The sequence below is a fragment of the Myotis daubentonii genome, chromosome 17 (assembly GCF_963259705.1).
Source record: "Myotis daubentonii chromosome 17, mMyoDau2.1, whole genome shotgun sequence".
Lineage (NCBI taxonomy): Eukaryota > Metazoa > Chordata > Mammalia > Chiroptera > Vespertilionidae > Myotis > Myotis daubentonii.
This window is the reverse complement of record NC_081856.1, coordinates 38724799-38748775: the sequence shown is the minus strand read 5'-3', so window position 1 is coordinate 38748775 and position 23977 is coordinate 38724799. Positions and strand designations below refer to the sequence as shown.

The 23977-nt window shown below is 37.4% G+C and overlaps 1 protein-coding gene across 8 annotated transcripts in view; it reads left to right on the top strand.

The window, feature by feature from the left end:
- Window positions 1-23977, top strand: part of OXR1 (oxidation resistance 1) — a 338860-nt gene that overhangs the window by 21793 nt on the left and 293090 nt on the right. The gene's annotated exons all lie outside the window — the stretch shown is intronic.

Sequence of the window (23977 nt, the reverse complement as noted above, 5' to 3'; positions counted from 1 at the left end):
TATAAAGATGAGTGGAATAGAATCAAATAGAACATAGTGGAATGGAACACAAAATGATACAAAGGTGAGTAATCAGAACCAAAGCTATACAAATATGCACATAGCTTATTGATATGGAATATCAAATGATATTTATGCTTATTGTTTTATTAAAAGGGTGTCCTTCTGGGCAAGAAAATTAGGACCAATCCAATTTTATTTATTGGCAGAAGATTATGAACCTTGCTAATCTGTTCACACTGGCACACCTTTCCTACCCCTTCAGGGACCCTGAATCCCCTGAAAGAGAAAACATGAGGAAGACATGTCTATACATGTGTGTGTGTGTGTTTTATGTATGCATGTGTTCATATGTCATATACTGTTTATATAATCCTACATATATACATACATATAATGAGTCAGGATAAGCTAAGCTATGGTGTATAACAGTCAACCCCAACATCTTATTGTTTAAATTTAGACCATAATGGTTTTTTTCTCACTCATGCACCATGTCCACTGTAAGGCCACTGCAGCTGTCCTTTACGTCAATTTATTCTGGACCCAGTCTCACAGCATAGCTTGTTTCTGGGATATTTCCTGGATCATAACAGAGAGAAAAAAAGAACATCGTAGACCTCATGATAGAACCAAGAGCTTCTGCCTGCAAGCAATGTCAATTCTTCCCACCGGTCACTGGTACGTGGCAAGTCATGTTCAAGTCTGATGTCAGCATGAAATGAGTATATATGATTCGCCTACAGCAATATTTTTGAACCAGAAAGCCAGCTACTACCTTATCGTAGCCCATTACAGTGATACGCAACACTAATACTGTATTTGTTTGGGAAGTCTTGGCGTATAGTGAATGGATTGTGGTTATCAGAATGAATCTGTACCCACAGGATTTGGTCCATCTACTCCTAGATGTTTTTTCCAGGTGGTTGAGGAAATAGTGATAGATTGTGGCTTTAACCACATTTATTCTCATATCCACCCCCCATTTTTAACTTTTATTCATTGCTTTGATGATATTGGGTCACTATTTCCATATTACAAAGTTTAGCCCCAATATTTTTCAATCAAATATTTATTGAGAACCTACTGTGTGTTAGGCACACTGCCATGTATACTTTATGATACCTTGACCTCATAACTGTTTCTTAGTTATTTAAGGTCTGGAGGAAGCAGAGTTTATTTCATTAAATCTATATTGGATCAGCACTACAGTGGGTGAATGATCTGGATGACAGTTTGTGGAAGAGGCAGAAATGTTGGAGGAGGGTTTACAAAGTGCTTTGGAACACAGAGAAGAGCAACGTAGGTTCTTGGGGAATGGTATAGTTATATGACACTACAGATGAGATCCCAAGAAAGATGAATGGGATTTTGTTAAAAGTCAAGGAAGAGCCTTCTAGGCAAAATGATTAGCATAAAGCAAAGCAGACAGGAAAAATGTGAAACATGTTAGAAAAATGTAAGTAGTTCTTTCTAGTTGGGGCATGGAATTTGGGGAAAGCACAGTTAGAGATAATATTGCATGTATAATTTAAGAGAAACTTTAGAGTTATTTGGTAGAATTCATCAAATATCTACAAAGATCAGCCTTCCTGAGTCTCAGTATTCTCCCTGGCCCCTGAAGGTAGAGCCTGTCCTTTGCTTTATACCTTATCTTTTTATTTTTTTATTTCAGAAAAGAGAGGTAGAGAGAGATAGAAACATCAATGATGATTCATTGATCGGCTACCTCCTGCAGATCCCACACGGAGGGATCAAGCCCACAACCTGGGCATGTGCCCTGATGGAATCGAACTGTGACCTCTGGTTCATAGGTTGATGCTCAACCACTGAGCCATGGTAACCAGGCTTTCCTCACCCTTTCAATTGAACAATGTTCCAGACTGAGGCCCATGGTTTCCTTGCATCTATTACCTTTGATTAATTTGGGCCACTGATCTTTTTCATGTCTAATATTTATATTTAAGGCTCTTTGTTTTATGGCTTATTCCATTTTGATAGAGTGGACTAGTTCCAGTGAATGACCTAACAGATCTCTCTCTTCTACATTAATTTTATAGATGGATTTCCATTTCTGTTCAACACATACAATTTTCTGATATCCATAAGCTCCTCAGTTAATGTGTTTAGAAAATGAAGTAATGAGTCATTTGCAGCATGAAATGCAACCTGAATCATTGTTTTTATGATGTTCTACAAATATTCGACCCAAAGCATTCAGTGACTCATCTCTGGCATAAGGACTTGCTGTACAGACATTTCAGAGACAGATCAAAATGTAACCTGCCAGGAAACCGTCATTACCTCAGTTACTGTTTCATAAAAGGCTGTGGTACAGGTATTGAAAAAGAACTTCCTTTGTGTTACCTTTTTGAAGAGGTTCAATGGAATTGAGCGTGAGAACACTAAGCATCAATGCTTTGCCTTCCACTAGAGCCGCCTTCCAGGGCATCTCTGCGGAAACGCTGTTGGATAACTTCTGTTGGATAATTTCATTCTTACTCTTCACTCTTCTTTCTTTTCTTTTCTTTATATCTGGCTTAGGGAATGGATAGTTTGGGTTTAGAACAGGAATATTTCAAAATGGCTCAAATCCCTTATGTTGTAAAAAGTCACAATTTTAGGTCCCAACATATGAAGTAAAAAACCTAAACCATATGAAAGCTGGGATATGAGGTCAGCATTCTTGTTTCAGTATAGCGTTGTTGTTGTTGTTGTTTTTTTGGGGGGAGGAGCATAACTGTATAATCACCCCAAATTAGGAGTGATGAATGTTACCTGCAGCCAAATGATTTGAGGAAGCAATGTTTGTTTCTGATGGGGTGTTGTTTATAAATTTTGCAGTCACTGTATATTTCAGCTATGCTTATGTATTATACGATTTCACTAAATCATATAATTTGAGAGTTGAAGTGTCTTCCTTGTATACATGTGAAATACTGAAGCTATTTAATAATTTATTGTGTTAATTTCTTTTTTATATTTTGATGGATTGGTTTCAGTACTCAGTCAATAGGAAACTAAAAATATAGTCAGGTTTTGAAATTGGGAAACTGGGAGCTCAGTCAGGTTTTGAATTCCAGGTTTAACCCTTGTAATTCAATTATGTAGAGGAGCAAGCGGGGCTCCTCTGCTCCTCTACATAATGCTCATGACTAAATTTCATCAAGTTAAGACACCATTGCTTGTAAATAATATCCCAATTTCAGGAATGCTTTAAAAAGCAAAAAACGAGCCCGTCTTAGAGTTTAAGAAATACAGTATCTGTATAACTTTGAGTAAGTGAAATAATAATCTCTGTGAACTTTGATTTTCTTACCTGTGAAAATGAGAATAAATAATAATACCTTACTCAGAAAATTTTAAATATGTACAGATATATTCTAACAGTTATATGAGAGAACATGTAAAAATGCTGAGCCTTATTTTAAGGATTCAGTAAATGCCTCAGTTATTAAAGACCACTTGTTTACATTTCCAGTAAAAATACTTCCTCTTAGGAATCAAAAATAAAAATGTAGTTTGGCCATATTTTTTCTTCTAAAAGAAAACCAAGGTTTCTATCACATGAGAGAATTAAAAGCAGAATAGATAAAAATAATAATTGTTGTTAATGACTGTTAATAGGGATAAGAAAGAAAGAATCAAAGAAGGACCTACTTGTGGCAAGATTGAAGTGATATGGAGTGTTGGCATCATAACCTTATAAAACACAGTTACTTTTCTCTAATTTATTGCCAGTCTTCTATTTCCTGAGTTCTAGAATCATTCTTTGATCAGAAGAACTTCCTACTCTATTTGAATTCAGCAACTGGTTTTTCCAAAATACTTAGTTTAATCCATTTCATAGTAAAGGGTGAGCCTACTTATGCCTTAACAAAATATGGAGACTCATGTAGAAACTATGACCAAAATATGGTAATAGAGTATAATGAGGAAGAAAAAAAGTTATAGATATTTTAAGGGAAGGAAGGAAAAAAGGAAAGCATACATGTCTTTTCTAAAATACAGATAATAAAAGGAAAGCCCTGAATAGGTTAGCCTAATATTTTAATTTTTTGTGTTAATTTGACTCTTTTTTAAAATTTTTTAAATGTATACATTTTACACTTATAGGGTAAGGATTAAATTTTATGGATGCTTACTCTGCCAGGAACTTGGAAATTTGTATATATTTCTGCATTTAATCATTCAAGTAAACATGAATATATTAAAAAGCCAGGAATCAAAGTCACTGTTGGCATTTTTAGCACTTATGGTTCACATGCTCGAAAACATATCTACTTAGTGAAATATCAATATATATAAAAGCCCAGCCACCATTATGGCAGAACGACCAGAACAACCGCTGGCTATGACACACACTGTGGCAGCCAACTGACTTGATCCAGGCCCCGATTTCCCCCTTCCTCCCCCAGGGCCAGGCCGGCCCCTGTTTGGCCCCCAACACCTTTGTTGTGAGCCTTTTTATGAGTCAAATTAATAAATGCCCACTGATTTGATTAGTGAGTCAACATTCAGGTTGAGTCATCTACTGACTCAGTAAACCTGGCTGGAGGAAGAGGGGGAAGGAGGGAGGGGGTGGGAAGGAGGGAGGGGCAGGAGAAGGAGGCGGTAACCGATAAAGCAGCTCAAAGACAGGAGCTCTAAATGTCCCAGTAAGGTTACCAAGTCCAAATCAAAAGCGCATGAATGAAATCAAGGAGTGATGGGAAAACCCAGGTTCAGTCTCAGAAAGTAGAGGCCAAATGAAGAAAATCACACCAACCACAGAGGGAACTGCCCTCCGCCCCCCCTCCCCGACTGGCCCCGCCCCCAATTGGCCCCAATACCCTATCGGGGGTGGGGCCAGCTGGCCAACTGCCCTTGGCCCCTCCTCTCCACCCCCCAAACTCCCCCTCCATCAGTCCGGCCCAATGGGCCCCCATCAAGGCCAGAAGGCTGGACCCCCACCCGTGCATGACTTCGTGCATTGAGCCTCCAGTTTAACATATTTTGGAATGAAATATGTATAGCACATAAATTTGTTTTAGTTAAAACTTTATTTTTAAAAAATATATTTTTTTATTGACCTCAGAGAGGAAAGAAGAGGGAGAGTGGAATAGAAACATCAGTGATGAGAGAGAATCATTTATCGGCTGCCTCCTGCATGCCCCCCATTGGGGACTGAGCCCACAACCCAGGCATGCGCCCTTGACTGAATCAAACTCGGGTCCCTTCAGTGTGCAGTCTGATGCTCTATCCATTGAGCCAAACCGGCTAGGGCTTAAATAAATATTTCTTAATTGGTGTGGCTTCCCTTCCAATACCTGTCAGATGAATACACTTGAGTATGTGTGTCACCTTCCAAAATTGTAATAGTAATTTAACAAGTATGGCCCTGGCCAGGTAACTCAGTTACTTGGAGCATAGAACCCATACACCAAGGTTGCAGGTTCAATCCCTGGTCAGGGCACATACATACAGGAATCAACCAATGAAAAGAATAAAACTAGGTTCACATGTTTTATACTTTTGCCTGCCAATGAGGAGAAATTACTAGGTAGGCTTAGGTAAAACCATTATATAGAAAAAAATTATATTTGTAGTTGAAAATGTTATAGTACTTTCTCCCCCCCCCCCATGTTTATGCCACCAATTGTATTTTACTCATTTTTTTCTTCAGTGTTTTATTCCTTTTTTGGTACTAGAATTTGTGTTATCTTGAAATTTTTTTCTTAATCTCCAAAATACATTGTATAAAAAAGATAACCAAAAGAATTGATAGACATTTCCCGCTTAAGATTCAACATGTGTGAGAGTACATGCTTTCGAATGTGACATCAGAGAGTCAGGTTTAGCAAATATACCTCTAAGTGTTAACAGTTCTGGTTAAGGAAAAACACTCCAATTAAATAACTTTAAATTAGCTTAAGAGATAGATTTAAATAAACCTTTTCATGATTTTGCTAATAGTTCTTTATAATAAATTATCTTTAATTTATTAACATTAACTTGAGACATTAGAGTAAAATCGTATTTAATTTTTTGGTTAGCTGTGTGGATAATTTCCCCAATCTAATTTTACCTTCAAACATTCCCAAAACACCCATCCATTAATTTCTGCTATGGCTGTTACTCTTTAAATTTTTTTTAAAATTAAAGTGTAGTTGACATGTAATATGATATTAGTTTCAAGTGTACAAGATAGTAATTCATCATTTATAAACCTTAATCACCCATGATAAGTCTGATAACTATCACCATGCAATTATGATGATATTATTGCCTGTATTCCCTGTGCTGTGTATTATATTCCCAGGGCTTACTTATTTTATGTCATTTTAGCTTGATGTAGTCCCATTAGTTTATCTTTGCTTTGCTTTTATTGCCCTTTCCTGGGGAGACATAGCCAAAAATTATTGCTAAGACCAATGCCAAAGAGTTTACTGCTCATGTTTTCTTCTAGGAGTTTTATGGATTCAGAGGTTGTTGTATTGTTGTTGTTTTCCATTCGCCAGTGTTACCCTTGATTTATCTAGGTCCAATATGTATTCTTAGCAGTGTCTGTGTCAGATTCATTCTCTGTTCTATATTTTTGCTCCATCACCAATTGTATAACTATGTCAATTGGATTTTCCTTATTTTTTATTCCCACCTATAACTGGGGTAGAGAGGTTTCATTCTGTTAACTCAAAGCCTCATTTGTGTATTCTAGAGCAAAAACTAGAGGATTCTTTGCTAATCTACTCAAGTACCTAAGGAGAGAATAAGAGATTATCCAATTGGCTTAAATTTTTAGGAAGCAAAGTGGGTTGTTTCCTGCTTTTTAGGTTACCTTCATTGTACATTTCCCCCCATACCTTCAAAAGCTCTTTTTTTTCTTATTAAAATGCAGCATGAATTTGATACTTTAGATTTTGAAAGCTATTGCTATAATTAATCAGTTTAGTTTTTAAATTTTCCTTGTACTAAGATATTTCTCCTTTGGGGACATCCAAGGAGTAATTTTCTTCATGGCTCCTAAATCGCAATATTACACACAAATGTTTAGATTTAATCTTCAAGGTGATTCAATAGTTTTGGGTTCACAAAGCACTGATGTGTAAATCCTTAGAGTTAATAATTTTATTTCATTCTTACTCTTAAAAAATTGGATTTAAACCTGTGGGAATCCATTCTCACTTGTTTTCATCAAACAGATGCCTAGACTATGACTAGTTCGAAGTATTTATTAAAAACAAATGGAAGGCTTTGTTTACAAAAATAGTTGTACATGTTCATAGTTTACATATTCTAATTGCAATAGCTAAAAATTGGAAAAAACAAAAATGAATGTTTACCAGCAAAAGAATGGATAATTAAGTTGTGTTGTTTTCAGACAATAAAGTGCTACTTAGTAATATGGAGAAAAATGTAGTACTGATGCACACTAAAACATGGTGTCTCCATGAGTTTTTGTTGAGTGAAAGAAAAGTACATAAATGTATTATGTGATTTTATTTTTATGAACGTCTGGCGTAGGCAAAACTAATCTATGTGATATAGCAAGGCCGGGGAGGAGCCTGCAACCGAGGTATGTGCCCTTGACCGGAATTGAACCCAGGACTCTTTGGTCCGCAGGCTGACACTCTATCCACTGAGCCAAACCGGCTAGGGCAATTATATCCTTTTTAATGGATCTGCTGCAGGTCTCATTTGTTTAGCCTTTACATAATTCAGTATTTGAAACTATATCTGAACTACATTAATATAATTAGTTAGTTATTGAAGATTTTATTTCCAAGGAACAATGAAGAAAGTAAATTTCTCATTCTTACAGAGGTAAATGTTTTTTCCTATAGGAGGTGCAATTTTTTTTTCTTCCATTGTATTCATATGTGGAGGAATCTTTCTCATGTTTTATTAAGTATCTAATGTTTAGTACTCTTTGGGAAATCAATTAGCTTTGATCTTTTAAATCTAAGTTTTAAAAATCAAATTAATATATCAGTCTAGTTTGAATTTCAGTGGTTTTACAACGTTTATAACAAAGGTAAATAGTATTCTATTCCTTTTCTCCTCACACCCTATTTTTATTCCTTAGGCAACCACTTTTAATATTTTCTAGGTGTTTTTTGTGTTGTTATTTTTTTGATTTGCCTCTTTTTCTAAATACCTTCATTTCTTCAGTGTTCTGTTTTGTGTAATGTCCTCTGATTTCCTGCTATGGAACATGGGCATTTAAAATTTTTTTTCTTCCATCTTTTCAGTTCGTTATTTAAGTTTTTAGTTAAATTGATATTTACTGCTAAACTTATGACTAAGAAAATGTTACTCACAGTTGATTACATTTCTTTTCTTTAACGGTATTTTGTTTTTCCTTTAGTTAATAATTGATTCACTTTCTGTTCTTTTCCAACCATTCATTCTAAACTATCAGACATGTCAACTTTTCAATAACTTTTTAAAAAGCTTGTCTTTTTCATATTTTTATTTCTTGGAGACATTCCTCAAATAGCTGTGTTATTGCTGTCTATTCTCTTGTTTCAGAGTCCAGAGTGCTAACCATTACACTATGGAACCCCCTCTCTATTCTCTTGTTTCAATCAGAATTTGTTGCTCTGTAATTCTGCTGCAAATCTTCATACATAATTTCCCTTCACCTTATTCTGTAAATTCCATTTGCTTATCTCATCTTGGATTTCCTCATATTTTTTTGAGATATTATGTGGTCTGAAACTGTCCTTATTCTAATTTCACATTTGATTGATAGTTTGGGTATAGAAATATAGGATAGAAATATCTATCCCCCCAAAGTTTGAAGGCATTGTTCCATTTTCATTTAGCACTCAGTTGTAGTTGAGAAGTATAATGCTATTCTGCTACCTAACATTTTGATTTTGGCCCACTCTTTAGTTGCTTGCTTTGATTAAAGCTTTTAGATTTTTTTTCCCCTCAGTGTTCTGAAATTTTACATTGGTGTGCCTTAGTTTGCATTATTTATTTATTTATTACACGAGATACTTAGTAGACCCTTTCTATCTTGTGACTCATATATTTCAGTTCTAGTGTATTTTTTGATAACATTTTCTTTGATGATTCTCTTGATATTCTGCTTTTCATTTTTGTAGGTTCTATAATATGGATATTAGACAAATTTGGTGGGTCCTCTACTTTTTTTTAATCATTCCTCTCTAATTTTCACCTTTTTCTCATTCTTGTTGTGCTTTGTAAGTGAGATTTCTTCAACACTATCTTCTATCTATTTATTGGATCTATTAATTTTGCTCTTATTTTTAATTTCCATATCACTTTTATAATATCCTGCTTCTGTTTCATGTTTGCATGTATTTTCCTTGATTATAGTTTTCTTCTATTCTCTGCATTTTTCTTTTTTTCTTGTTTACTTGCTCTCTGTCTTGATTGTCCATTTGTATTTGCAAATGGAGCATTTAAAAGCCTGTTTTATACCTGGGTCAAACTTGTTGATTGGTAAGCTTCACTGCATTGTCATATATTCAGTTTTAATCATTTTATTTGGTATATATACCAAATTATATATCTCTATATCTATAGTTTATACATCAAATTACCAGTAACTGTACTTTTTTTGTACTTCTCAATATTCTCAGAGAAGGGTATTCTGCAATCTTTCCTACTAGGCATTCTTAGAACTAAGTAGGGTAGAGTGATTGGACGTGTGGTTGGGAGGAGGATTGCTTTTCATTACATAAACATTCATTAGACACTTATTTATTCCCTGTTTTCTTTATAACACCCTAGCTGTTGTCATTCTTTGGGATCTTTTATACATTAATTCATCTTTTTAGGAGACCAAACAGCCATTCTCTTTCCTGGGTGAAGGAGATGTTATCATCCAGTTGCTCAGGGTAGAGGATTGGCTCTAAGGGTGTATATGCTTCTTAGAGGTTCAGGCAACCATCCTGGGAGCCTCACCCTTGCCACTATGTTCAGAAATGCCCCCTATTCCTACCTTTCTGTGATTTATATCAAGTAGATTTGCTTGTTTCTTGGCCATTGCTTCTTTGTACACCTTTTTTTTTTGCATCAAAATCTCAACTTTCCCTGTTTTAAGTCAATTATCACGCACTGTTTACATTCCAGCATTCATAATTTGCACCCTATCTCCCTCCTCCCCTCTGTTCTCTGCTATTGTCTCTCTTTCTATTATTATACTTCTGTATTTATCCCCTTTTAGCCCCTTTATTGTCACTTGTGTTTAGTTATAGGAGTGAGCAGAGGAGAGCTTATTTTAACTGGGAGTCTTTAAGATTTTAATAGGTTTAAAAGATTGGAGTTTGCATCATTAATACATTATTGAACTAAGTCTATCTTGAGTATACTTCTTCTCTTTCTTCTTTGCTTCCTGTACAGTAGTTAACAGTCATAGTGTTCCCTGAGTGCATTAAGATAAACACCTGAGTCCCGCTGGCATGGCTCAATGGTTGAGTGTCAAGCTATGAGCCAGGAGGTCACGGTTTGATTCCTGGTCAGGGCACATGCCCAGGTTGTGGGATCGATGCCCAGTTTGGGATGTGCAGGAGGCAGCCGATCAATGATCTTCTCTCATTATTGATGTTTCTATCTCCCTCTCCCTTCCCCTTTCCCTTCCTTTCTGAAATCAATAAAAAAATATATAAATAAAAAGTTAAACCACTGGACTCAATCTTAGCTCAGCCTAGAAGCAGCTTCAGTTCAGCGGGGGAATTATTTGCAGTGAGAAGTAGAGAATAGGCGTAGAACATTTGGAGCAGTGGAGTATATGTGTTCTCAGCAGACCTGGCAGAGCAGCTATTCTTTTTCTACCTAGTGTTCCTCCCTCTAATATCAGAAAGCATTCCAAAGCAAAGAGTGTTTGTGATTAATGAGAGTCACATGAGAGATGTCCTCCCAACTCTGTATACGTTCATTCATCTAGTACTTGTTAATCCAGGCACGGATATGATCCAGGCACAGTTCCAGTTACTGGGGATACAGAAGAAAATAAAACAAAATTCATGCCCTTGTGGAATCTATACTTCTGTGCTACTTGTAACTCACTGAACAATAAACCCTTGACATTTGAGAGAAATACCCAACTTCTTTGAAAATATGTATGTACTCAGTGCCTACCACTAGAATGTATATCTTACTTATAAAACAAATATATTAACAAGTCCATGCTACAAAACACTGGGTTGGAAATATTGGGTATTCTTATCCATCACTGTGCAGCAAATTACCCCACAATGTAATGGCTTAGAAATACAATAAATATTATCTCACACGATTTCTGTGGGTCAAGGCTTTAGAAGCAGCTGAGCTGGATGCTCTTCTCACCAGAGTGAGTCAGTCGCTATGCACTGCAGTCATCTGAAGGCTTAACCTGGGGTGGCTTCCAAGATGCTTCATTCACCTGATAGTAGTTGTTGGCAAGAGGCCTTCGTTCTTACCCCCTTGGCCTCTCCATGCTTGAGTGGCTTCACAGCATGGTGCCTGGCTTCTGCCAGGGTGAGCAAGCCAAGAAAACAAGGCAGAAAGCACAATATCACCTGTGACCTAGCCTCAGATGCCACGCTCCTTCATTTCCACAGCATTCTAGGAGTAGGTCAGCTAGCTCTACTCATTGTGGGGGAGAATGCATAGGGGTGTGAACTCCAGGAAGCAAGAGTCACTGCAGGTCATACTGGAAGTTGGCTACCACACTGGATATTTATACCAGCTCCCTCAGTTATTAGGTTACTTATACTCTGTCTTTGCCAGTTATGGCTGCTATAACAAAATACCATTGACTGGTGCCTTACAAACAACGGAAATGTATTTCTTACAGTCTGGAGGTTAGGAAGTTCACAATCAAGATCTTGTGTCTGGTGAGGGACTGCTACTTGCTTCATAAATGGCCATCTTCTCTCTATGTCCTTACATATCAGAAAGGGCAAGAGAATGCTTTTGGGTCTCTTTTGTAAGACCACTAAGGGGTCTCCTTTATAAGAACCCTCATGACCTAATCACCTTCCAAAGGCCCCATCTCCAAATACCATCATATTAGGAACTGAGTTTCAGCACATGAATTTTGAGAGGATAGACATACTCTTGAGCTTTAGTGACTCAGATGAACTAAATTGTATGATATTACTTGTGAATAATCAGAACAAAAGATACTAGTTTCTGAAACCTATTTATAAAGTTTAGGTTAACCCAGAATCCTCTATAATTTGTTTTGTAATATGAATTCAGTTGTCGGCTTATGAGGACTCTATAAATGAGTTGAACTTAAAATTACCTCTTCAGATGTTAATAAAGGGAACGTACATTGTGTATATGTCTGGTGTTTCATCTGGGTAGGCCAAATACTCAGGTGGCCACAAAATAGAGACTTCTGTTTGAAAGAGCCAATCCCTTGAATATATTTTTTTGGTGTTTTCTTATTTAAATAAGTGGTCATGAGAAACCTGTGATCATGAAAAACATCAGATACCACCAAGCACAGTGAAATGGAAGGAGGGTAAAGAAGATCTTGATATTCTTCTTCAGTTATGCATTTCTATTTTTTGTCCGAACTCTCCAAATGGTAATACTGCTGTGTGAAATATCATCTCAGGGTGCTGGAATATTGGCCTCTCCCTTGTTGAGCAATAGTTGCTATTATCATGACTGCCTTCAAGACTGGTGAAGACTTACTGTTCCCTTATTCAGGGGTGGGGCACCTTTTTTTCTGCCAAGGGCCATTTGGATATGTATAACATCATTCACTCAATATGATTAACTTTATATACACTTACGTTGCTATGAAAAAAGCTTCTAGATTTAATGAATTTCGAGCCCTGCCTGCGGTTGCCTTGGCAGGGCCAGACCGAATGATTTTTGCCAGCCTTATATGGCCCTCGGCCCGGGCGTTCCCACCCCCTGCCCACATCGTGCTGTTAGAGCTACAGGTTCATTCTTAGAACTTCTAACGTTCCCTAAGTAGATACATTTTTTAAAGAAAGTTGTAATTTTAATTTTAAATGCCCTGGAAACAAGTATAATTAGGGTGCAGCATATTCTGTCTTGCATTTTCCATGGTCATTTGATTTTTCATTTGGGGGTTTTGAATGTAATGAGATTTTTCCTAAATTGGTGACCAATAAGCTGTCACCGTGGTTTACTGTGGAATAATTTTTTTCTTTTAATAAGAGTAATTATCAATTGTGAGGTACATACTGCTATTTTACGATGAGGGAGAATCCCTAGTCCAATGGGGTTTTTCTGCCTCTTGGTAGGACAAAATGAATTCTTCCAGCCATATCACAGCCTAGAGATATATTATTTCTGTGGCAGGAATCCATTGCCAAAAATATCAGAAAGCTTTTTATGGAACTAAAACAGTCCACGTAGGTAGGAGGTGTAAGACGCCCAGCCATATGCCGTTCTCATCCTGTAGCCCTCAACACTAACACCGTTGAAATTTATCATGGACCTCCATGCCTCTATAGCATAATTTTTCTGAAAACTGAAGAGGATACCCAGAATACCATTACTTTTACTAGAAGATAAAGAAGAGGTGTGTTGTTTTTTTTTGGTTTTTTTTGTTTGTTTTTTCGTGTGAATCTTCCAGTGGGAATTGAATTCTGGACTATGTTTCCATAGGACTTGGTTTAATAGGCGTCACGTGAAGAGGAAAAGATCTGTGAGGATGCCAATTCGGGACATTATAAGTCTGTACACATAGTTCAACAGGCTTCCTTACTGCGGGTGGTCACGGAGCACATGATCGTCGTGCACCCAAAAGGGGTTATTTCATACGAATCCAAAATTACAGCGAGTGCTCTTTCCTCTAGGAGGTCAGTATCCGAAGAACAAATTCTTGGAAACAGCTTTATAGGTATTTCTAATTCATTGCAAAATAAAGTTCACTTTGTGTCTTGATGTCCTGATGAAGGTGTGACCTCTACAAGGTACATATTATGGGCTGCCATCAGTTTTCACCAGGACTTACCCCATTTTAAAAGGAAGGTGATATTTGATATGTTAATTAGAGATGGAGATGAGTATAAGATGCCTGAATCTAAAATTAGGTTTAATTACATCTGTATATAAGACGCTGAGTGCACTTTGCTTAGTGCCTAAGCTGAAGTTAAATGGGTTGGGATTTTGAATTCCCTTTATCGGCTGTATACTTCAGCAGCATTTAAAATCTTTATGGAATGAGTCCACTGGGCTTACTTTGTGCTAGGCAGTGGGCTAAGAGCTTTACCCACATGAACTCGTAAACGATGATGATACCGTGGCTTACAGAAGCTCAGTAAGTGGTCCAGGCTCGCGAGGCTAGTAACAGTGAAGCAGGGACTCAAACCCAGCCCCACCCAGCTACACAAGCCCCTAAAGACCTCATGGCAAATATTGACAAGGATAGAATGCTAGTTGTTCAATCTAATTAGAGAAGGCGTATCCTGATTTATGTGAAAATAAAGGAATGGTAACTGAATTTTCTAAAAGACGATGTTAATTAGAAAGTAATGATATATTATGTCAGAATTATCTCTGGGGATGACATGGACTTCAGTGTTAATGACCAGGGAGTCAGTATTCCTAAATAATTAGGTCGAGATGATATAAGACATATATTTCTAAGAACATTGTTATAAGCACATGAAAGTATATTTTAGCAGAGATGTTGTTTTTTTTTGTAAACTTGTCAAGTCGACATTTCTTGGATAGGCATTGTAATGGAAAGCATCTTAGATGGTTGGAATCACCATTCTGCCACTTACTAGAAATCCTATTTTGGAGAAGTGTTTTGTTTTGTGTTTTCACTGTAAAATGGATAAAGTAGTATATATAGGTTTGCTATAAATCTTAAATGAAAGAACTTATATAAAGCACATAGCATAAGACAGCTAGCCAGTAACAAATAAATGGTATTTTTCTTCCCATTTCTCTACCTTAATAATGATTTACATTTTTATTTATTATAGAAATTAACTTATGTGATCTTTGTTTAAAACACAGGATAAAATATCAGGAACTTTTTACTACTGGATAGAATTCCCCTGACCAACTAATTTCTAGTTGGAAGTCTTTAAAGCCTGGCTGAAAATTGCCTTAAAAATCGTTTTTTCTTGATTCTAACACTCATTTACATTTTAGAAATGTTCAGAAAAGCTGTTGTTAATTCACCAGTGAGAGTTATTATCAATGGCACCTTAGAATCAAAGAAGTGCAGCAGAAAACGTAATGGGTAACATAGCAAAAACATTGCAATCTCTCCTCTATGCAACTCTTACTTTCTCCATCACATTGAAAGGAAACAAGCTCAAAAAGCCTGCATGGCGATGGGCGGAGAGAGGACCTCTTGTTCCCTTTGTTAGAGATGCTCATCTCCTCTTTTATTGGAAACTGGCCTTTAATCCACAAAGAATAAATCCAAATGAGCCAAATTGGAAATGAAAAGCACGTAGAGTAGATGGGGAAAGCCTTTGTTGTTGTTGTTTTTTTTTTGGTGTGTGTATTATTTTTAAACTCTGACATGAACTAAAGAAGAATACAGAAACGTATTTCTCAAAGTCCTTCAGAAATGGATAATCTGTAGGATCGATCATTTAGAGAGGCAGTTGGTCCTGAATGGTCTGTGTGATTTTACGATAATTTTTGTCAGATAAAAAACTATAGCGAATCCACAGGGCTCACCATGGGTAACAGAGCATATAAAGGACATTCTTACCATTGGATATAACCCCACGCCCTGGATGGCTATAGCCTGGCACAGACTTGTCTGTTGCTTGGGTTCTATCCGGGTACATTTACGAAATGTGATTCAAAGCTTCTTTTTCTCTGTGGCAAGCATAGACAAACACAGGTTAATGAAAACAGCCAGGGCGGAGTTCAGCCTCCCAGGGTGGGATAGCTGAAGAGTAATGACACTCATGCTGCCCCGAAGGCTGTAATCAATCTCTATTGTAAAGAATCCAGACTGAACACATGCAGAGCTTTGTGGGCCATCCCACCTCATTACGTTCTGCATTTATCTGCCATTTTACCTCTGGGTCACTCAGGGTCATAACCATTTACTTACAGTGATTTTTTGTTTTGTTTTGTTTTGTTTTTACAAAGGAAGATAAATGAGCCTACAATTTTAAATCACATCTTTGTGTCTTTATTTTGCTTGGATCCCTGTAAAGATTCAATGTTGAACTTCTCGAAACTTAAGTGAAACAGGCTGGGAAAGGCTCCTGGCTTTTGGAAAAGACACAGTGTCCTTTTTAACTGCAAATTTATGACCAAATTTGCAACATACCTTAATATTTTCCTATTAAAGTTTATTTGAACACAACGGGCTTATTCCTAGGTGTGTGTATAAAGACATTTTTTTTGTGCAAGTGAAGGAACATTCTGAGTTTGTTCTGTTTTTTAAATATTGATTATAGTGGTGCCTTTTGCATAAAGTATCACTTTAATGTGCATTTTCCTTTAGTTCATGCCCCCAGATGACTTTCTAGCTAGGACGTCATTGGAACAGGTCAGTCCAAAAAACTAAAATGAACGCTGCTCTCTCATTACACAGCACAGTGCTTCCGGATATTTCCGACTTTGAGCAGCTGTAGGATTTAACTGACACAGCAGGATGCCTCAGAATATCTTTTGAAGGAGAGAACTCTTTCATTCTTTCTGCCTCCTTTTTTCTAAATTCCAGGGGGTGTGGAAGCTGCAGGGGGGATGGGGGGAGGAAGTTGGAGAGTTTGTATTGTTTTTCTAAAAATGAAAACTCAGAGAATATTTTTTGCATTCAGCCACAGTCAAGTACATCAAGATTCAAATCTTTCATCCACCTATAAAAGAGGACAAAAAGCAAAGATTAACAAAGCAAATAAACCTGGTATGGCCCTGGCCAGTGTGGCTCAGTTGGTTGGGCGTCAGACCATGCACCAAGAGGTTTCTGTTTCCATCCCGGTCAGGGCACATGCCCAGGTTGCAGGCTTGATCTCCGGTAGGGGGCGTGCAGGAGAGATAGCCGATCTATGTTATGCTCTCACATCAATGTTTCTCTCTTCTTCCTTCCTCTGTCTCTAAAAAAAACCTCCAATAAACTATAACAAAAGGAAAAATACCTGTAAACCTGTTGTTATGTAAAGAATACTAGTAAATGTGAGAAGGTAAAATTAAAATAATCCAAACAACTCTGACAAGTAATATTGATTATATTATTAAACTCCAGTCTCTCTTACATAAATTTTATAAATATTGTATATATGTGGTACTTAATCAAAAAGGCATCATAAACAGAAATGCAACCTTGAGAATTACGGTAACAAAATTGATAAATTTAAAAAATATTAATTTCTTTGTTATCTGAGGGTAAACACACAAAATGAAAGTCTAAAACTAGCTGGATAGGATTTCACCTCTGATCCCACCCTAGAACTGAATAGAATCTGAAAGAAAATGTGTTTTTCAGAGCCTGGTTGTATAATGTTTATTGCAGTTATCATTTATTTCAAGTTTAGTTTAACCAAATGGCAAAGTCTTGGTAATGTTCTGGCCAATAGTTCTGCTTGACAGTCCTGCCTAGTTCAGAAATCCTCAGCAGCTCCTTAGAGCCTCAGGAAAGTGGATTTTTCTGTATAGTCCTCAGGCCTTACAGAAACCTGCCTTGTTAGCCTCTCCTCCACCCTTTCACCCTCTTCCTGGGATCACCAAGCTCAAGTGTTAGAGCGTCACTGTTTTTGAAACGACCCTCTCATCACTTTCCTGCCTAGGAAACTGATTCTTCTCGAAGCTCAGCTCGGATTTCTGCTTAAATGGAGCTTCTTGCCTTCTACTTCCTTCCGTCTCCTGGCTGATTACTGGCTTCTCCTCTGCATTCCTCCACGCCTGATTTCTATCACAAGGGGGCATATATCCTGCTATGGTAGGGTGCTTCCTTTTCTGCTGTTTTTATTCGTCTTTTGGAGGGCAGGTACAATGTACTGCTTATTTTTTTCATCGCTAGAGCCTGGCAAGGTCAACGAGGTAAATAAATGAATTGATTCATAGATCTGTCTACAGTCTTCAGCAGTCAATTTAATAAACAAGGGAGAAAAATACACAAACTGTCTTCCCTTTTAGATGAGTATATTAATCTTAATGTTGAAGTGGATGGGTTACTTGGATAGTGGATATTTTCAGAAACCTGTATATTCCCAAGGTAATTTACATTGCTCCCATGTTTACCATGGCCTTAATCTCACCCCTAGGCTTCTTAACGATGATTCCTTACAAAATTAACGTAACTCGCTCCAGTTTATCACGCCATTTTCTTTAAACAGACTGCTTCACAGGCTCTTATTTCCGTAAGATCTCCCAGCAGAAGTCATTTAGGGCTGGTGTCTGTCCATGGCCTCTGGATCACTGATGGCATCGCGGGCGAGCCAGGGACACGGGCGAGGCAGCCGGCTGACTACCCCTTCGCAGGAGAAGAAGGGCCAGCTGACCAGTGACTTTCCTTCGACCATAGAAAACCACCTGCCACAAAAGGCAGCACGTTTCCAGACCGGTGATCGGCCAGCTTTCTATCCAGACGGAAAGCTATGCTGTAGAAGAGGAATACCCTTCAGAGAATGAAACTTTTTGTCTTGGTTTGGACTGAACAAACAAGGCCTCTCTTGCCCATCTTGAAGTAGGGCAATTAAAGCTCTCCTGGTCTGTAAGAGAAAACCAAACTCCCAGGGAACTCTCGAGGGCCTTTTTCTTGGGAAATATGACAGTTTGAAGAAGCCTTTTCTCCTTCCATTTACCCTTTCAATGAGGAAACTTATCTCCCTGACAACAATCACATTAAGAAGCAGCTGCAGCCATTTCCCCGTAGGCAGCATTCTGGGGGGAATATTGGAGAGGACAACTCCCTGAAGATAAATGGGTTCCTCAGTAGCTTTGGATAGGAGGGACCCTTTATTTTTTATAGTGTGGGCACTTCTGTGAATTGTTTGGGAGCCCAAGTTCAAAATCAACAAAACTTTTCTCCCCCAATTGGTTTGAGAGAGAGAGAGAATATGAATTACATATGTCTCCCTTTTCCCCCCATTGACCCCTTTCAGCCCACCCCACCTCAGACCTTCACTACCATATTGTCTGTGTTCATGGGTTATGCATATTTACATGTAAGCTCTTTGGTTAAGATCTTCCTACCCACTCACCCACTCCCACCTTCTCTCTGAGATTTGACAGTCTGTTCCATGCTTCTATGTCTCTGGATCTATTTTGTTCATCAGTTTATTTTGTTCATTAGATTCCGCATATGAGTGAGATCAGGTGATACTTGTCTTTCTCTGACTGGCTTATTTCACTTAGCATAATACTCTCCAGGTCCCTCCATGCTGTCTCAAAGGGTAAGAGATCCTTCTTTCTTTACTGCTGCATAGTATTCCATGGTGTAAATGTACCACGACTTTTCTGTTGTTAGTTCCTTGAATTTTAGAACTTCTTCAGCGGCATTCTAAATCTTGCAGAACCATGGACAGCTCAGATACAACTATTCTCAAACAGTTGGAACATGTTCTCTCAATTCAAATGGCTATCTCCTTAGCTAACTGTGCTGTCTATTTAGAACCCTTAGAGAAATATGAATAAAATATGAAAAAGTCAGGTAAAAGTATATAATGTGTTTATATTCTATCAGTAGCATTCTTTAAAGTGCTAAGGAGTCAGGATGCCCATTGTATTCAAAGATGGAAGTCTGGTTGCTCTATGAATCAGTGCCCTGCTGTGAGTACTGAGGGCCTTTTAAATTTGGGAGGTGTAAGAGGCACCAAAATTTGTGGATTAGCTTGATTTGTTCCACAACAATAAAGCAGAAGATTATGTTCACATGTTTATTATGTACTTGTTTTAACTACTATCCAGTAGAATTGTCTTTTAGATTAAAAAAAAAATCCCACTTTAGAAATTAAAAATAAATGTAATGAGCAAAGGAGGCACAACTGTACTCTTGGATGTGTCTGGAAGTACGTGGTAAAACATGGGGGGTTATGTGTAACTTCAGTGTCAGTTATTCTGAGTTTAATTTATTAAAAGTGTGACAATTCCGTGTTAGAACCAAGAGAAAAAATGAATAGGAAAAAAGAAGACCCCTGAACAGGAATAGTATCCTAACAGGATTCCTTCATACCTACCATCCTTTTAGAACAAGACATTTGGTGAATCTTCGGGATTATCAGGAACATACTTCTCAGTCCATAGTCATTCTGTAGAAATTTAAATATATCTAATTGAATTAATGCTGCCATAGGTCAATTGCCCCTTTTTATTTCTGCTGCCAAAATTTACAACTTCACCTCCAGTCTGGATTACTGCTTTGGCCCTATAGTTATCTGCCTTCTTCGCGGTCTGTCCTTTCTAATCCATGCTCAGCTTTGGGGTCAGGTTCACCATTCTTTGGGGTCAAGTTAATTGTGCTACTTATCTGTGTAATACTCACCAGCGACACCTCCTCTACAAGGAAAATACGAATGGTTGCACATTGCATTGATTCGGTGTTGGTGAGTTGCCCAGAATCACTTCAGTACAACAAATGACTGTCTGGTTCAAGATCTGCAAGTTACTTGTTTGTTTATGAACTACTTACTACTCAAGTAGTATTTCCCTACTTCGTAATTATTTAACTTCATTGTATCTTTAGCCCCCAAGTGAACAAACATCTCATCCAGTGACAAAAGGCAGTAATGTATTCTAATTGTCTAATATCAACAAAACATTTTAAAATCAACTTTATGCAAATATGATTGGATATTTTCCATTGGTTGATTGAAATGAAATGTTTGAAAATCTGCTTCCCGTGTTTTTCACAATTGCAATTATGGTTACTTTAGATAAATTTGTCATTGAAACTCATAGAGATACATTTAATTTCTTTGCAAACTCATTGCTATTACAATGTCTTAGAAGTGTTTCAAGAATAAATTATAATTTTTTAAAAACAGATTTTGTATTAGCTTTTTAATAAAAATATAATAAATGATAGCTTTGAAATGATTTGTGATGAGCTACTGAATGCAACACCATAAATTCAATTAAAATAAATTTATTTTTTTGTAATGTATAATGGGAAACACTGCCTAGTATACCTTGAACAGCATGCTTTTGGCACCATTTGTTTATTTTTTAGGAAGAAGAGGTGTGTGTATCTACCTTTCTTACTTCCCACTCCCTACACACCAGTTTGCATGTGTTTTTGTTTTGTTTTGTTTTGTTTTACAAAATAAGTGATAACATTTTTTGGATCTTGGAATTTATAAAATCAATTCATGCATTAAAGAATTTGGAAGCAAATATGAGAGGGGATCAAGGTAAAAGTTAAGCTTACATGGTAAATTAACAGCTTCAAAATTTGTGCCGTTCCTGTGATAAGAATCTGTCTTTGCCATATTTCTCCTTCGAGTTGGATATTCTTTCAGTTGGATCTTCACCTTTTAAGAAATTATGGGAGGAAAGCTGACACTTGAGATTTTGCCATGTGTGTTTAAGAAACTTGCAGTGATTATCATAACAAATCAGCTTTTGACTGATGCCTACGTAACTTGTTAGGAGGAAACAGAATGCATTTCTAGTATGAGGACTGATCATAGGAAAAGCTAAGAAAGATAAAATTGGGTTTTAAAGGTTTACACGTTATCATTGAGACTTAGGCCTGCTGTTCTGTGTGTAGAGTTCACATTTCCTTTGCTGGCTGCTGGAGGTACTTCTGTATTGTCCGGTAACATGGTCTTTATATTCCAAGAAATAAGAAACAGTTCTTCAGTATGTTCGTGCCTTTCCAAGAGGTTAAGATTTGTGTCTGAGCCTCCAAAGTTGAGAAGCACAATATGCTACTGCACTTAGAACCCGGAAAAAATTAGCAGATCTGATTCTGGCACCAGCTTGCTTGTGAAATTGTTGTGTGTCTTTAACACATTAAATCTTTTTTGAAAAAATTGTGATTATAATACACATGCCATAAAATTCACCCTGTTAAAGTGTATGATTTAGTGACATTTAATATATTAAAAAAAACCCGTGCAACGATTACCACTACCTAAATCCAGAACATTTTCATCATCCCCAAAAGAAACTCCATACCCATCCATAGTCACTCCCCACTCCTCCGTCTCCCAGCCCCTGGCAGCCATAATTTCCTTTCTGTCTCTGTGGATTTGCCAACTCTGGACATTTTATATATGGGCTCATACAATATGTGATCTTTTTGTCTGTGTTCTTTTATTTAGCATAATGTTTTCAAGGCTCACCCATGTTATAGTCTACATCAGTAACTTCATTCCTTTTTATGCCTGAATAATGTTCCTTTGTATGAGTGTACTTCATATTGTTTACCCATTTATCAGTTGATGGACATTTGAGTTGCTTTCACTTTTAGCTACTATGGGAATGGTGCTCTGAACATTCATGCATAAGTATTTATATGGATATATGTTTTCAGGACTCTTGTAAATATACCCAGTAGTAGAATTGCTGGGTCACATATTAACACTATGTTTAAATTTTGGAGTGACTATCCTAAGTGTCTTCTGTAGCACCTTTTACATTCTCATCAGCAGTACTAGTATATGAGAGCTCTAATTTTTAAAAAATATATTTTTATTGATTTCAGAGAGGAAGGGAGAGGGAGAGAGAGATAGAAACATCAATGATAAGAGGGAATCATTGATCTGCTGCCTCCTACATGCCCCACACTGGGGATCGAGCCTGCAATGCAGGCATGTGCCTTTGACTGGAATCGAACCCTGGACCCTTCAGTCCGCAGGCTGACACTCTATCCAGTGAGCCAAACCAGCTAGGGCTCTCATTTTTTAAAATCCTCACCTAAGGAGGGAGTGGAGAAGAGACAAAGAAAGAGAGAAATGAGAGAGAGAGAGAGAGAGAGAGAGAGAGAGAGAGAGAGAGAGAGAAATACTGATTGGTTGCTTCCCATATGGGCACTGACCAGGGATCAAACCCTCAACCTAGGTATGTGCCCTTTCTGGGAATCAAACCACAACCCTCAGTGCATGAAGTGATGCTGCAATCAACTGAGCCGCCTGGCCAGAGTGAGGGCTCAGATTTTTAAACATCCTCGCCAATATTTAAATTTGGTAATTGCCCACAATTGGGTTATTTTTCACTGGGTTATTTTTCTTTTTATTGTTGAGTTTAAGAGCTCTGTATATATTGTGAATACTAGAGCCTTACAAAATTTACAAATATTTTCTCCCATTCTGTGGCTTGCCTTTTCACTTTCTTTATAGTGTCCTTTGGCGTGCAAAAGTTTTTAATTTTGAAGAATTCCAATTTATCTATGTTGCTTTGATTGCTTGTGTTTGAGATATCATGTCTATAAAAAACAATGCTGGCTAATACCTTTCTTGAAAAGTACCTAACTTTCCTGTTTCCTTTCATGTCCTACCCTGAACACACAGATACACTCTGCCCTTTGGTCATTCCTGTTCTTAACCATTTAAACATGCCATACTCAGCTCTGTAGCCATGGCATATGTTTTAGCAATCATTCAAAGTGCCTTAAAACTGACTTTACCTACTTTAGGAAGCTTGCCAATACCCGCCTGCCCTTGCCCTTATTCAGTGACTTTGTATCCTCCATGTCCCTCTTCTAATCCTCAGGCATACAACAATGATACAGTATTTTCACTGTCCATTGACATCTCTGTCACCCACATGGCACCGTAGGCTCCTTTTCTGAGTTGTGGATTTCCTGAACCGAACAGTGGTATATAGTAGATGCTCAAAAATATCTGAATGGATGCCTACAATTATAGTATTCATCCTGCCGTCTTGGTCATCCAAAATTAAAGGCTGTCTTCCTCAGACTGTTTTCCCTGGGAGGACATGAAACCAGGACCCTTCCTTCTATTCTCCTTCTCACAGCCCATCATACTTGCTTAGTTATAATCATGCAGTTCACTCTTCACAGAAGTAAAACCAGAGGAAAGAATTTGAGCTAAATCATTCCTGGATTATTTGGTTTCTAATCTGATTAAACACCAATTCTCTGGGTGAAGAATTAGAACTAGGG